The sequence below is a fragment of the Panulirus ornatus genome, unplaced genomic scaffold (assembly GCF_036320965.1).
Source record: "Panulirus ornatus isolate Po-2019 unplaced genomic scaffold, ASM3632096v1 CTG_5463_pilon, whole genome shotgun sequence".
NCBI lineage: Eukaryota > Metazoa > Arthropoda > Malacostraca > Decapoda > Palinuridae > Panulirus > Panulirus ornatus.
This window is the reverse complement of record NW_027264903.1, coordinates 1-15,725: the sequence shown is the minus strand read 5'-3', so window position 1 is coordinate 15,725 and position 15,725 is coordinate 1. Positions and strand designations below refer to the sequence as shown.

General features: G+C 39.6%; 1 pseudogene; it reads right to left on the bottom strand.

Annotated features, from left to right (window-relative positions):
• Window positions 1-735: 735 nt before the first annotated feature.
• On the bottom strand, window positions 736-1,824 carry LOC139748504 (plasma membrane calcium-transporting ATPase 3 pseudogene; annotated as a pseudogene).
• Window positions 1,825-15,725: the final 13,901 nt, after the last annotated feature.

Sequence of the window (15,725 nt, the reverse complement as noted above, 5' to 3'; positions counted from 1 at the left end):
ATATATATATATATATATATATATATATATATATATATATATATATATATATATATATATATATATATATATGTAAGAAATGATTAGAAAACTGAAACTTCTAACTTGAAATGAAATGAAAAATGAATGTCACATAATGGTTCAACCTCTGGCTGTGGAAAAGAGAAATGTATAATTTATTTACACAAACGTCAATAGTAGTTTTCATCAATTTAACCACTGTATCATACTGCCTGGTCCACTTCTCTTATCATGAAACAGGAATATTGGCTTATGATGTTTCTCAATTGTCTTCATTACACAAAGTACAACCATATCTTGGATATCTGAGGGTAGGTAGTTGGTCATCCGCCATAATAAAGCCTTGACAGACCAAAAATTTATATGGACCTCAACTTTTCCAGTACATTTATGAAAAACACCTTTTTGCTTTCCATCTCTATCACTTTGAAAAAAAAAACTCCCTTTGTTCACATTTCAATGAAAGAATAAGCTTCAATGTCTAAGCTACATTTTTTTCCAATTTCACTATTTTCTTGTCAGAGCACCATGTATGAAAAACTATCACTCCAGCAACACAACTATAAACATTTACTTCCCCTTTAAAAAAGTTCTGGGGAAGTCTGTGTCGATACACTGCGGGTCACTCTACCACCTGGCGAGGTTTGTGTAGCAATGGTTCTTGATTCACAAACGTAGTAGCGTCACTGGTGGGCGGAAGAACATTCTTGTAACCAAAGCGAGGATCACAGTCCGTGCAATTGCAGTAGTAGAGCCTTGCTGGTTTATTTCAGCTTTTCCTCGAACAAAGTCTCTGTATGCAACTGAGATTGTGCGAAGACCATTACATGCCATGGACTCAATTACTTCTCGAACTAGACGATCTTGCATTGATTTTGAGAAGCTCTCTAGTCTGCCATCCTTTCCATGGATGAAGGAGCACTTTTTCATGACAATTTCTGAGGCACCTTTTGTGAAGATACGGTAACCTCCATCTCGAGCTATGACTGTTGACATGGATTTTCTTGCTGAATTGAAGGTATACACACGGTGGAAGCTTTTTTCTGATACCTCATCACGGATGGCCTGATGACTCTTACCAAGATCCAAAACAAATCCTAATAAGGAGCACTCTGTTTTGTTACCAACCTGTTTAGGAAGATCTCCAGGGTTATCTCCTGGTAAAACACGGGAAGTATAAGCAGAATTTATACTAATTGCATGAATCAGCAGTTCTGCAACATGATGTGGTAGTGATTCATATTTCGGAGTTGTCTTATTGGCTTCACTGCAAATATAGGACTGAACGACAGTCATACGATTGGTTGTAAGGGTACCAGTTTTGTCAGAGCAAATCACTGTAGCATTACCCATAGTTTCACAGGCATCCAGGTGACGCACCAAGTTGTTGTCTTTCATCATTTTCTTCACAGAATATGCAAGTGAGAGTGTGACAGCCAGTGGAAGACCCTACGGCACTGCTACCACCAAAACAGTAACACCAATGATGAAGAACTTGACAAAATGGTTAGCATAAAATGGAGACCAAGGTTTGCCCTCCACAACAAATGTTTGTACGCAGAAACGGACTATCAGAATCACAACTGTCAGCACAGCAATGAATGAACCAGCATATCCAATCTGAATGGCCAGCTTGGTTAACTTCGCTTGAAGGACAGATTTATCTTGCCCACCTCCTCCTGATCGTCTTGCAAACTCCTCATCCTCCTCCTCTTCTTCTTTTGCACGTTTGTTATTTCTTACATCCCCATCAGCATTTGCAGAATTGGCAGTTACATGATGAGAATTACCCGTTACAGCCGCAGCCTCACCATCTCCTGGTTGTGTGTTGACCGGGCCCTTCCCTCCCCCTCGCAGGACGCGGCCAAGGTGAAGGTGACGGTGTACCAGGAAAGCCTGTGTATCGACAGCCGTACCTTCCTCCTCTGCTAGCTCTACCCTCTGTGGACGAACTTCAGCGACATCATCGATCTGGACTTCAACTCCAGGAGCCAGTACCAAAATATATGTGTCGGATATATGTGTCGGAGGTGGAGGGAACGAGAAGTGGGTGACCAAATTGGAGGTGGAAAGATGGAGTGAAAAAGATTTTGAGTGATCGGGGCCTGAACATGCAGGAGGGTGAAAGGCGGGAAAAAATAGAGTGAATTGGATCGATGTGGTATACCGGGGTTGACGTGCTGTCAGTAGATTGAATCAGGGCATGTGAAGCGTCTGGGGTAAACCATGGAAAGTTGTGTGGGGCCTGGATGTGGAAAGGGAGCTGTGGTTTCGGGTATTATTGCGTGACAGCTGGTGACTGAGTGTGAACGAATGGGGCCTTTGTTGTCTTTTCCTAGTGCTACCTCGCACACATGAGGGGGAGGGGGATGGTATTCCATGTGTGGCGAGATGGCGATGGGAATTAATAGGGGCAGACAGTGTGAATTGTGTACATGGCTATATATGTATGTGTCTGTGTGTGTATATATATGTGTACATTGAGATGTACAGGTATGTATATTTGCGTGTGTGGGCGTGTGTGTGTGTACATTGTGTATGGGGGTGGGTTGTGCCATTTCTTTCGTCTGTTTCCTTGCGCTACCTCGCAAACGCGGGAGACAGCGACAAAGCAAAATATCTAAAAATGAATATATATATATATATATATATATATATATATATATATATATATATATATATATATATATATATATATATATATATATATATATTGGAAAGGATCACAATTTTGCGCGTGATCAAGATATTCCTATGAGTCCACGAGGAAAATGGAACACGAAAAGTTCCCAAGTGCACTTTCGTGTAATAATCACATCATCAGGGGAGACACAAGAGAGGAATATAACAGTCAGTTGATATACATCGAAGAGACGAAGCTAGGACGCCATTTGGTAAACATGTGATTGTCCAAAACATACAACGAGCGTTCATAAACTTATCATTTTACAAATCTTATCAACAATAAAGTTATCTAATTTGTACAGAACATCACTAATATTAAGATTATAATTCTTTGTGTATTTAGTAATAGAAGAATCAATGATATTTCTCTTGGTGATAGAGTTAGAGTTAACAACTGAGATGGCGTTACTCCAGTCAATACAATGATCATAGTTTTTAACATGATTAAACAAGGCATTTGATTCCTGTCCCGTTCTTATACTATATTTATGTTGCTTAAGTCTAACAGAAAGATCCTTACCAGTCTGACCAACATAAAATTTATCACAGTTTCCACAAGGAACTTTATAGATGCAACCAAGAGAATTTTCTGGTGAATTCCTGATTAAGATATTCTTTATGGTATTATTGTTGCTAAAGGCAACATTTACATTAAAGGATTTAAGCAACATGGGAAGCAAAGTGAAATTATTATCAAAAGGGAGAACTAAAAGATTCTTGGTGTTAATGGGAGGTTTGGGCTCAACTCTATAAAATGATTTCTTTACTAACTTAAGGGATTTATCAATGAAAGATCTAGGGTACTTTAACTCAGATCCAATAGAATATATCTTCTCAAACTCATCATCAATAAACTCTGGACTGCAAGTACGTAATGCCCTTAGGAACATAGATTGAAATGATGACAGAGTTAAATTATCATTTTGCTTTGTCGTTGTCTCCCGCGTTAGCAAGGTAGCGCAAGGAAACACACGAAGGAATGGCCGAACCCACACCCATACACATGTACATACATACACGTCCACACACGCAAATATACATACCTATACATCTCAACATATACATATATATACACACACAGACATATTCATATGAACACATGTACATGATTCACACTGTCTGCCTTTATTCATTCCCATCGCCACCCTGCAACACATGAAATAACAACCCCTTCCCCACTTATGTGCGCGAGGTAGCGCTAGGAAGACAACAAAGACCCCATTCGTTCACACTCAGTCTCTAACTGTCATGTAATAATGCACCGAAACCACAGCTACCTTTCCACATCCGGCCCCACAAAACTTTGCATGGTTTACCCCAGACGCTTCACATACCCTGTTTCAGTCTATTGACAGCACGTCTATCCCGGTATACCACATCGTTCCAATGCACTCTTTGCCTTGCACGACTTTAACAATCCTGCATGGTCAAGCCCCGATCACTCAAAATCTTTTCCACTCCTTATTTCCACCTCCAAGTAGGTCTCCCACTTCTCTCGTTCCCTCCACCTCCGACACATATACTTTCTTGGTCAATCTCTCCTCACTCATTCTCTTCAAGTGACCAAACTTTTTCCAAACACCCTCTTCTGCTCTCTGAACCACACTCTTTTTATTACAACACATCTCTCTTACCCTACTATTACTTACTCGATCAAAAGACCTCACACAACATATTGTCCTTAGACATCTTATTTCCAATACATCCACCCTCCTGCGCACAACTCTAACAATAGCCCACGCCTCGCAACCATACAACATTGTTTGAACCACTATTCCTTCAAGTATACCCATTTTTGCTTTCCGAGCTAATGTTCGCGACTTGAAAACATTTCTAAATGTTCCCAGAATTTTCGCCCCCTCCCCCACCCTATGATTCACTTCCGCTTCCATGGTTCCACCTGCTGCCAAATCCACTCCAAGATATCTAAAACGCTTCAATTCGTCCAGTTTTCCCCATTCAAACTTACCTCCCAATTGACTTGTCCCTAGACCCTAATGTACCTGATAACCTTGCTCTTATTCACATTCACTCTCAACTTTCTTCCTTCACACACTTTACCAAACTCAGTCACCAGCTTCTGCAGAGTCACACATGAATCAATCACCAGAGCTGTATTATCAAAGACCAACAACTGACTCACTTCCCAAGTTCTCTCATCCAAAACAGAGTCCTCACTTGCCCATCTTTCCAAAATTCTTGCATTTACCTCCCTAGCAACCCTATCCATAAACAAATTAAACAACCATGGAGACATCAAACACTCCTCCCACAAAAATACATTCACTGAGAACCAATCACTTTCCTCTCTTCCTATACGTACACATGCCTTATATCCTGGAGAAACACTTTTCACTGCTTCTAACAACTTGCCTCCAACACCATATATTCTTAATACCTTCCACAGAGCATCTCTATCAACTCTATAATATGCCTTCTCCAGATCCATAAATGCTACATTCAAATCCACTTGCTTTTCTAAGTGTTTCTCACATACATTCTTCAAAGCAAACACATGATCCACACGTCCTCTACCACTTCTGAAACCACACTGCTCTTCCCCAATCTGATGCTCTGTACATGCCTTCACCCTCTCAATCAATATCCTCCCATATAATTTCCCAGGAATACTCAACAAACTTATTCCTCTGTGATTTGAGCACTCACCTTTGTCCCCTTTGCCTTTGTACAATGGCACTATGCAAGCATTCCGCCAATCATCAGGCACCTCACCAGGAATCATACGTACATTAAATAACTTTACCAAACAGTCAACTATACGGTCACCCCCTTTTCCAATAAATTCCACTGCAATACCATCCATACCCTCTTCCTTGCCGGCTTTCATCTTCGGCAAAGCTTTTACTACCTCTTCTCTGTTTATCAAATCATCTTCCCAAACACTCTCACTTTGCACACCACCTCGACTAAAACACCCTATGTCTGCCACTCTATCATCAAACACATTCAATAAACCTTCAAAATATTCACTCTATCTCATTGTCACATCACCACTACTTGTAATCACCACCCCATTAGCCCCCTACACTGAAGTTCTCATTTGTTCTCTTGTCTTACGAACTTTATTTACCTCCTTCCAAAACATCTTTTCATTCTCCCTAAAATTTAAAAATACTCTCTCACCCCAACTCTCATCTGCCCTCTTTTTCACCTCTTCCTCCTTTCTCTTGACCTCCTGCCTCTTTCTTTTATTCAGCTCCTCCTCATTTGCATTATTTCCCTGCAAAAATCGTCCAAATGCCTCTCTCTTCTCTTTCACTAATAATCTTACTTCTTCATCCCACCACTCACTACCCTTCCTAATCTTCCCAATTCCCACGCTTCTCATACCACAAGCATCTTTTGCGAAAGCCATCACTTCTTCCCTAAATACATCCCATTCCTCCCCCACTCCCCTTACCTTCTTTGTTCTCACTTTTTTCCACTCTGTACTCAGTCTCTCCTGGTACTTCCTCACACAAGTCTTCTTCCTAAGCTCATTTACTCTCGCAACTCTCTTCACCCCAAAATTCTCTCTTCTTTTCTGAAAACCTCTACAAATCTTCACCTTCGCCTCCACAATATAATTATCAGACATCCCTCCAGTTGCACCTCTCAGCACATTAGCATCCAAAAGTGTCTCTTTCGCGCGCCTATGAATTAAAACGTAATCCTATAACGTTCTTTAGCCATCTCTCCTACTTACATACGTATACTTATGAATATCTCTCATTTTAAACCAGGTATTCCCAACCAGCAGGGCGTTTTCAGCACATAAATCTACAAGCTCTTCACCATTTCCATTTACAACACTGAACACCCCGTGTATACCAATTATTCCCTCAACCTCTGCATTCAAATCACCCATCAGGATAACCCGGTCTCGTGCATTAAAGTAACTGACACACTCATTCAGCTGCTCCCAAAACACTTGCCCCTAATGATATATATATATATATATATATATATATATATATATATATATATATATATATATATATATATATATATATATATATATATATATATATATATATATATATATATATATATATATATATATATATATATATATATATATATATATATATATATATATATATATATATATATATATATATATATATATATATATATATATATATGTATATATATATATATATATATATATATATATATATATATATATATATATATATATATATATATATATATATATATATATATATATATATATATATATATATATATATATATATATATATATATATATATATAAATATATATATATATATATATATATATATATATATATATAAATATATATATATATATATATATATATATATATATATATATATATATATATATATATATATATATATATATATATATATATATATGTATATATATATATATATATATATATATATATATATATATATATATATATATATATATATATATATATATATATATATATATATATATATATATTTGTACCTAATAACCTTGCTCTTATTCACATTTACTCTTAACTTTCTTCTTCCACACACTTTACCAAACTCCGTCACCAGCTTCTGCAGTTTCTCACATGAATCCGCCATCAGCGCTGTATCATCAGCGAACAACAACTGACTCACTTCCCAAGCTCTCTCATCCCCAACAGACTTCATACTTGCCCCTCTTTCCAAGACTCTTGCATTTACCTCCCTAACAACCCCATCCATAAACAAATTAAACAACCATGGAGACATCACACACCCCTGCCGCAAACCTACATTCACTGAGAACCAATCACTTTCCTCTCTTCCTACACGTACATATGCCTTACATCCTCGATAAAAACCTTTAACTGCTTCTAACAACTTGCCTCCCACACCATATATTCTTAATACCTTCCACAGAGCATCTCTATCAACTCTATCATATGCCTTCTCCAGATCCATAAATGCTACATATAAATCCATTTGCTTTTCTAAGTATTTCTCACATACATTCTTCAAAGCAAACACCTGATCCACATATCCTCTACCACTTCTGAAACCACACTGCTCTTCCCCAATCTGATGCTCTGTACATGCCTTCACCCTCTCAATCAATACCCTCCCACATAATTTACCAGGAATACTCAACAAACTTATACCTCTGTAATTTGAGCACTCACTCTTATCCCCTTTGCCTTTGTACAATGGCACTATGCACGCATTCCGCCAATCCTCAGGCACCTCACCATGAGTCATACACACATTAAATAACCTTACCAACCAGTCAACAACCCCAGACGCTTCATATGCCCTGGTTCAATCCATTGACAGCACGTCGACCCCGATATACCACATCGTTCCAATTCACTCTATTCCTTGCACGCCTTTCACCCTCCTGCATGTTCAGGCCCCAATCACTCAAAATCTTTTTCACTCCATTTTTCCACCTCCAATTTGGTCTCCCACTTCTCCTCGTTCCCTCCACCTCTGACACATATATCCTCTTGGTCAATCTTTCTTCACTCATTCTCTCCATGTGACCAAACCATTTCAAAACACACTCCTCTGCTCTCTGAACCACATTCTTTTTATTTCCACACATCTCTCTTACACTTACATTACTTACTCGATCAAACCACCTCACACCACATATTGTCCTCAAACATCTCATTTCCAGCACATCCACCCTCCTGCGCACAACTATATCCATAGCCTACGCCTCGCAACCATACAACATTGTTGGAACCACTATTCCTTCAAACATACCCATTTTTGCTTTCCGAGATAATGTTCTCGACATCCAAACATTCTTCAATGCTCCCAGAATTTTCGCCCCCTCCCCCACCCTATGATTATCTTCCGCTTCCATGGTTCCATCCGCTGCCAGATCCACTCCCAGTTATCTAAAAGACTTTACTTCCTCCAGTTTTTCTTCATTCAAACTTACCTCCCAATTGACTTGACCCTGAATCCTACTGTACCTAATTACCTTGCTCTTATTCACATTTACTCTTAACTTTCTTCTTTCACACACTTTACCAAACTCAGTCACCAGCTTCTGCAGTTTCTTACATGAATCAACCACCAGCGATGTATCATCAGCGAACAACTGACTCACTTCCCAAGCTCTGTCATCCACAAGAGACTGCATACTTGCCAATCTTTCGAAAACTCTTGCATTCACCTCCCTAACAACCCATCCATAAACAAATTAAACAACCATGGAGACATCACACACCCCTGCCGCAAACCTACATTCACTGAGAACCAATCACTTTCCTCTCTTCCTACACGTAAACATGCCTTACATCCTCGATAAAAACTTTTCAGTGCTTCTAACAACTTGCCTCCCACAACATATATTCTTAAAACCTTCAACAGAGCATCTCTATCAACTGTATTATATGCCTTCTCCAGATCCATAAATGCTACATACAAATCCATTTGCTTTTCTAAGTATTTCACACATACATTCTTCAAAGCAAACACCTGATCAACACATCCTCTACCACTTCTGAAACCACACTACTCTTCCCCAATCTGATGCTCTGTACATGCCTTCACCCTCTCAATCAATACCCTCCCATATAATTTCCCGGGAATACTCAACAAACGTATACCTCTGTAATTTGAGTACTTACTCTTATCCCCTTTGCCTTTGTACAATGGCACTATGCAAGCATTTCGCCAATCCTCAGGCACCTCACCATGAATCATACATACATTAAATAACCTTACCAACCAGTCAACAATACAGTCACCCCCTTTTTTGATAAATTCCACTGCAATACCATCCAAACCTGCTACCTTGCCGGCTTTCATCTTCCGTAAAGCTTTTACTACCTTTTCTCTATTTACCGAATCATTTTCCCTAACCCTCTCACTTTGCACACCACCTCGACCAAAACACCCTATATCTGCCACTATGTCATCAAACACATTCAACAAACCTTGAAAATACTCACTCCATCTCCTTCTCACATCACCACTACTTGTTATCACCTTCCCATTAGCCCCCTTCACTGAAGTTACCATTTGCTCCCTTATCTTACGCACTTTATTTACCTCCTTCCAAAACATCTTTTTAGTCTCCCTAGAATTTAATGATACTCTCTCACCCCAACTCTCATTTGCCCTTTTTTTCACCTCTTGCACCTTTCTCTTGACCTCCTGCCTCTTTCTTTTATACCTCTCCCACTCAATTGCATTTTTTCCCTGCAAAAATCGTTCAAATGCCTCTCTCTTCTCTTTCACTAATAATCTTATTTCTTCATCCCACCATTTATTACCTTTTCTAATCAACCCACCTCCCACGCTTCTCATGCCACAAGCATCTTTTGCGCAAGCCATCACTGCTTCCCTAAATACATCCCATTCCTCCCCCACTCCCCTTATCTCCTTTGTTCTCACCTTTTTCCATTCTCTACTCTGTCTCTCCTGGTAATTCCTCACACAAGTCTCCTTCCCAAGCTCACTTACTCTCACCACTCTCTTCACCCCAACATTCTCTCTTCTTTTTTGAAAACCCCCACAAATCTTCACCTTCGCCTCTACAAAATGATGATCAGACATCCCTCCTGTTGCACCTTTCAGCACATTGAAATCCAAAAGTCTCTCTTTCGTGCGTCTATCAATTAACACGTAATCCAATAACGCTCTCTGGACATCTTTCCTACTTACTTACGTATACTTATGTATATCTCCCTTTTTGAACCAGCCATTACCCAATCACCAGTCTTTTTTCAGCACATAAATCTACAAGCTCTTCACCATTTCAATTTACAACACTGAACACTCCATGTATACCAATTATTCCCTCAACTGCCACATTACCCACCTTTGCATTCAAATCACCCATCAATATAACCCGTTCTTGTGCATCAAAACCACTAACACACTCATTCAGCTGCTCCCAAAACACTTGCCTCTCATGATCTTTCTTCTCATGCCCAGGTGCATATGCACCAATAATCACCCATCTCTCTCCATCAACTTTCAGTTTTACCCATATTAATCTAGAATTTACTTTCTTACACTCTATCACATACTCCCACAACTCCTGATTCAAGAGTAGTGCTAGTCCTTCCCTTGCTCTTGTCCTCTCACTAACACCTGACTTTACTCCCAAGACATTCCCAAACCACTCTTCCCCTTCACCCTTTAGCTTCGTTTCACTCGGAGCCGAAACATCCAGGTTCCTTTCCTCAAACATGCGACCTATCTCTCCCTTTTTCTCTTCTTGGTTACATCCACACACATTTAGACACCCCAATCTGAGCCTTCGAGGAGGATGAGCGCTCCCCGCGTGACTCCTTCTTCTGTTTCCACTTTTAGAAAGTTAATATACAAGGAGGGGAAGAGTTTCTGGCCCCCCGCTCCCGTCCCCTTTAGTCGCCTCCTACGACACGTGAGGAATGCGTGGGAACTATTGTTTCTCCCCTATCCCCAGGTATAATATATATAAATATATATATATATATATATATATATATATATATATATATATATATATATATATATATATATATATATATATATATATATATATATATATATATATATATATATATATATATATATATATATATATATATACATATATACATACATATATATATATATATATATATATATATATATATATATATATATATATATATATATATATATATATATACATATATATATATATATATATATATATATATATATATATATATATATATATATATATATATATATATATATATATATATATATATATATATGTAGCGCAAGGAAACAGACGAAAGAAATGGCCCAACCCACCCCCATATACATGCCTTGATTCAATCCACTGACAGCGCGTCAACACCGGTATACCACATCGCTCCAACTCACTCTATTCTTTGCCCTCCTTTCACCCTCCTGCATGTTCAGGCACGGGTCACACAAAATCTTTTTCACTCCATCTTTCCACCTCCAATTTGGTCTCCCTCTTCTCCTCGTACCCTCCACCTCCGACACATATATCCTCTTGGTCAATCTTTCCTCACTCATTCTCTCCATGTGACCAAACCGTTTCAAAACACCCTCTTCTGCTCTCTCAAACACGCTCTTTTTATTTCCACACATCTCTCTTACCCTTACGTTACTTACTCGATCAAACCACCTCACACCACACATTGTCCTCAAACATCTCATTTCCAGCACATCCATCCTCCTGCGCACAACTCTATCCATAGTCGACGTCTCGCAACCATACAACATTGTTGGAACCACTATTCCTTCAAAGATACCCATTTTTGCTTTCCGAGATAATGTTCTCGACTTCTACACATTCTTCAAGGCTCCCAGAATTTTCGCCCCCTCCCCCACCCTATGATCCACTTCCGCTTCCATGGTTCCATCCGCTGCCAGATCCACTCCCAGATATCTAAAACACTTCACTTCCTCCAGTTTTTCTCCATTCAAACTCACCTCCCAATTGAATTGACCCTCAACCCTACTGTACCTAATAACCTTGCTCTTATTCACATTTAGAGACGAAAGAAATGGCCCAACCCACCCCCATACACATGTATATACATACGTCCACACACGCAAATATACATACCTACACAGCTTTCCATGGTTTACCCCAGACGCTTCACATGCCTTGATTCAATCCACTGACAGCACGTCAACCCCGGTATACCACATTGCTCCAATTCACTCTATTCCTTGCCCTCCTTTCACCCTCCTGCATGTTCAGGCCCCGATCACAAAAAATCTCTTTCACTCCATCTTTCCACATCCAATTTGGTCTCCCTCTTCTCCTCGTTCCCTCCACCTCCGACACATATATCCTCTTGGTCAATCTTCCTCACACATTCTCTCCATGTGTCCAAACCATTTCAAAACACCCTTTTCTGCTCTCTCAACCACGCTCTTTTTATTTCCACACATCTCTCTTACCCTTACGTTACTTACTTGCTCAAACCACCTCACACCACACATTGTCCTCAAACATCTCATTTCCAGCACATCCATCCTCCTGCGCACAACTCTATCCATAGCCCACGCCTCGCAACCATACAACATTGTTGGAACCACTATTCCTTCAAACATACCCATTTTTGCTTTCCGAGATAATGTTCTCGACTTCCACACATTCTTCAAGGCTCCCAGAATTTTCGCCTCCTACCGCACCCTATGATCCACTTCCGCTTCCATGGTTCCATCCGCTGCCAGATCCACTCCCAGATATCTAAAACACTTCACTTCCTCCAGTTTTTCTCCATCCAAACTCACCTCCGAATTGACTTGACCCTCAACCCTACTGTACCTAATAACCTTGCTCTTATTCACATTTACTCTTAACTTTCTTCTTTCACACACTTTACCAAACTCAGTCACCAGCTTCTGCAGTTTCTCACATGAATCAGCCACCAGCGCTGTATCATCAGCGAACAACAACTGACTCACTTCCCAAGCTCTCTCATCCCCAACAGACTTCATACTTGCCCCTCTTTCCAAAACTCTTGCATTCACCTCCCTAACAACCCCATCCATAAACAAATTAAACAACCATGGAGACATCACACACCCTTGCCGCAAACCTACATTCACTGAGAACCAATCACTTTCCTCTCTTCCTACACGTACACATGCCTTGCATCCTCGATAAAAACTTTTCACTCCTTCTAACAACTTGCCTCCCACACCATATATTCTTAATACCTTCCACAGAGCATCTCTATCAACTTTATCATATGCCTTCTCCAGATCCATAAATGCTACATACAAATCCATTTGCTTTTCTAAGTATTTCTCACATACATTCTTCAAAGCAAACACCTGATCCACACATCCTCTACCACTTCTGAAACCACACTGCTCTTCCCCAATCTGATGCTCTGTACATGCCTTCACCCTCTCAATCAATACCCTCCCATATAATTTACCAGGAATACTCAACAAACTTATACCTCTGTAATTTTGAGCACTCACTCTTATCCCCTTTGTCTTTGTACAATGCACTATGCACGCATTCCGCCAATCCTCAATCACCTAACCATGAGTCATACATACATTAAATAACCTTACCAACCAGTCAACAATACAGTCACCCCCTTTTTTAATAAATTCCACTGCAATACCATCCAAACCTGCTGCCTTGCCGGCTTTCATCTTCCGCAAAGCTTTCACTACCTCTTCTCTGTTTACCAAATCATTTTCCCTAACCCTCTCACTTTGCACACCACCTCGACCAAAACACCCTATATCTGCCACTCTATCATCAAACACATTCAACAAACCTTCAAAATACTCACTCCATCTCCTTCTCACATCACCACTACTTGGTATCACCTCCCCATTTGCGCCCTTCACTGAAGTTCCCATTTGCTCCCTTGTCTTACGCACTTTATTTACCTCCTTCCAGAACATCTGTTTATTCTCCCTAAAATTTAATAATACTCTCTCACCCCAACTCTCATTTGCCCTTTTTTTCACCTCTTGCACCTTTCTCTTGACCTCCTGTCTCTTTCTTTTATACATATCCCACTCAATTGCATTTTTTCCCTGCAAAAATCGTCCAAATGCCTCTCTCTTCTCTTTCACTAATACTCTTACTTCTTCATCCCACCACTCACTACCCTTTCTAATCAACCCACCTCCCACTCTTCTCATGCCACAAGCATCTTTTGCGCAATCCATCACTGATTCCCTAAATACATCCCATTCCTCCCCCACTCCCCTTACTTCCATTGTTCTCACCTTTTTCCATTCTCTACTCAGTCTCTCCTGGTACTTCCTCACACAAGTCTCCTTCCCAAGCTCACTTACTCTCACCACCCTCTTCACCCCAACATTCACTCTTCTTTTCTGAAAACCCATACAAATCTTCACCTTAGCCTCCACAAGATAATGATCAGACATCCCTCCAGTTGCACCTCTCAGCACATTAACATCCCAAAGTCTCCCTTTCGCGCCCCTGTCAATTAACACGTAATTCAATAACGCTCTCTGGCCATCTCTCCTACTTACATAAGTATACTTATGTATATCTCGCTTTTTAAACCAGGTATTCCCAATCATCATATATATATATATATATATATATATATATATATATATATATATATATATATATATATATATATATATATATATATATATATATATATATATATATATATATATATATATATATATATATATATATATATATATATATATATATATATATATATATGTGTGTGTGTGTGTGTGTGTGTGTGTGTGTGTGTGTATCTGAGTGGATGAGCCATTCCTTTGACTGTTTCTTGGCATTTCCTAGCTGATGCGGGAAACGACAATCAAGTATGATAATTGTTTTTTCATAGGACTGAGCCTAGGGCGGGAGGTCCTAATTTGGCCCTCTTCTCTGTTTCTTCTCTCAGAAAAGTAGAAACTGGAGGGGAGGATTTCCAGCCCTCTGCTCACTCCCCTTTTGGTCGCCTTTTGCGACGAGCAGGCAATGTGTTGGAAGTTTTCTTTCTTTCCTATCTCCAGGGATAAATAGATAAAGTGAAAGAAGAAAGCTAAGAGTAAATGTGAATAAGAGCAAGGTTAATAGGTTCAGTAGGGTTGAGGGACAAGTCAATTGGGAAGTAAGTTTGAATGGAGAAAAGCTGGTGGAAATGAAGTGCTTTAGATATCTGGGAGTGGACATCGCATCAGATGGAACCATGGAAGCGGAGGTGAGTCACAGGGTAGGGGAGGGGGTGAAGGTTCTGGGAGCGTTGAAGAATGTTTGGAAGGTGAGAACGTTATCTCGGAGAGCAAAAATGGATATGTTTGAAGGAATAGTAGTTCCCACAATGTTATATGGTTGCAAGGCATGGGTTATAGATAGGGCTCTGCGCAGGAGGGTGGATGTATTGGAAATGAAATGTTTAAGGACAATATGTGGTGTGAGGTAGTTTGATCAAGTAAGTGATGAAAGGGTAAGAGAGATGTGTGGTAATGAAAAGAGTGCGGTTAAGAGAGCAGAAGAGGTTGTGTTGAAATGGTTCGGTCGCTTAGAGA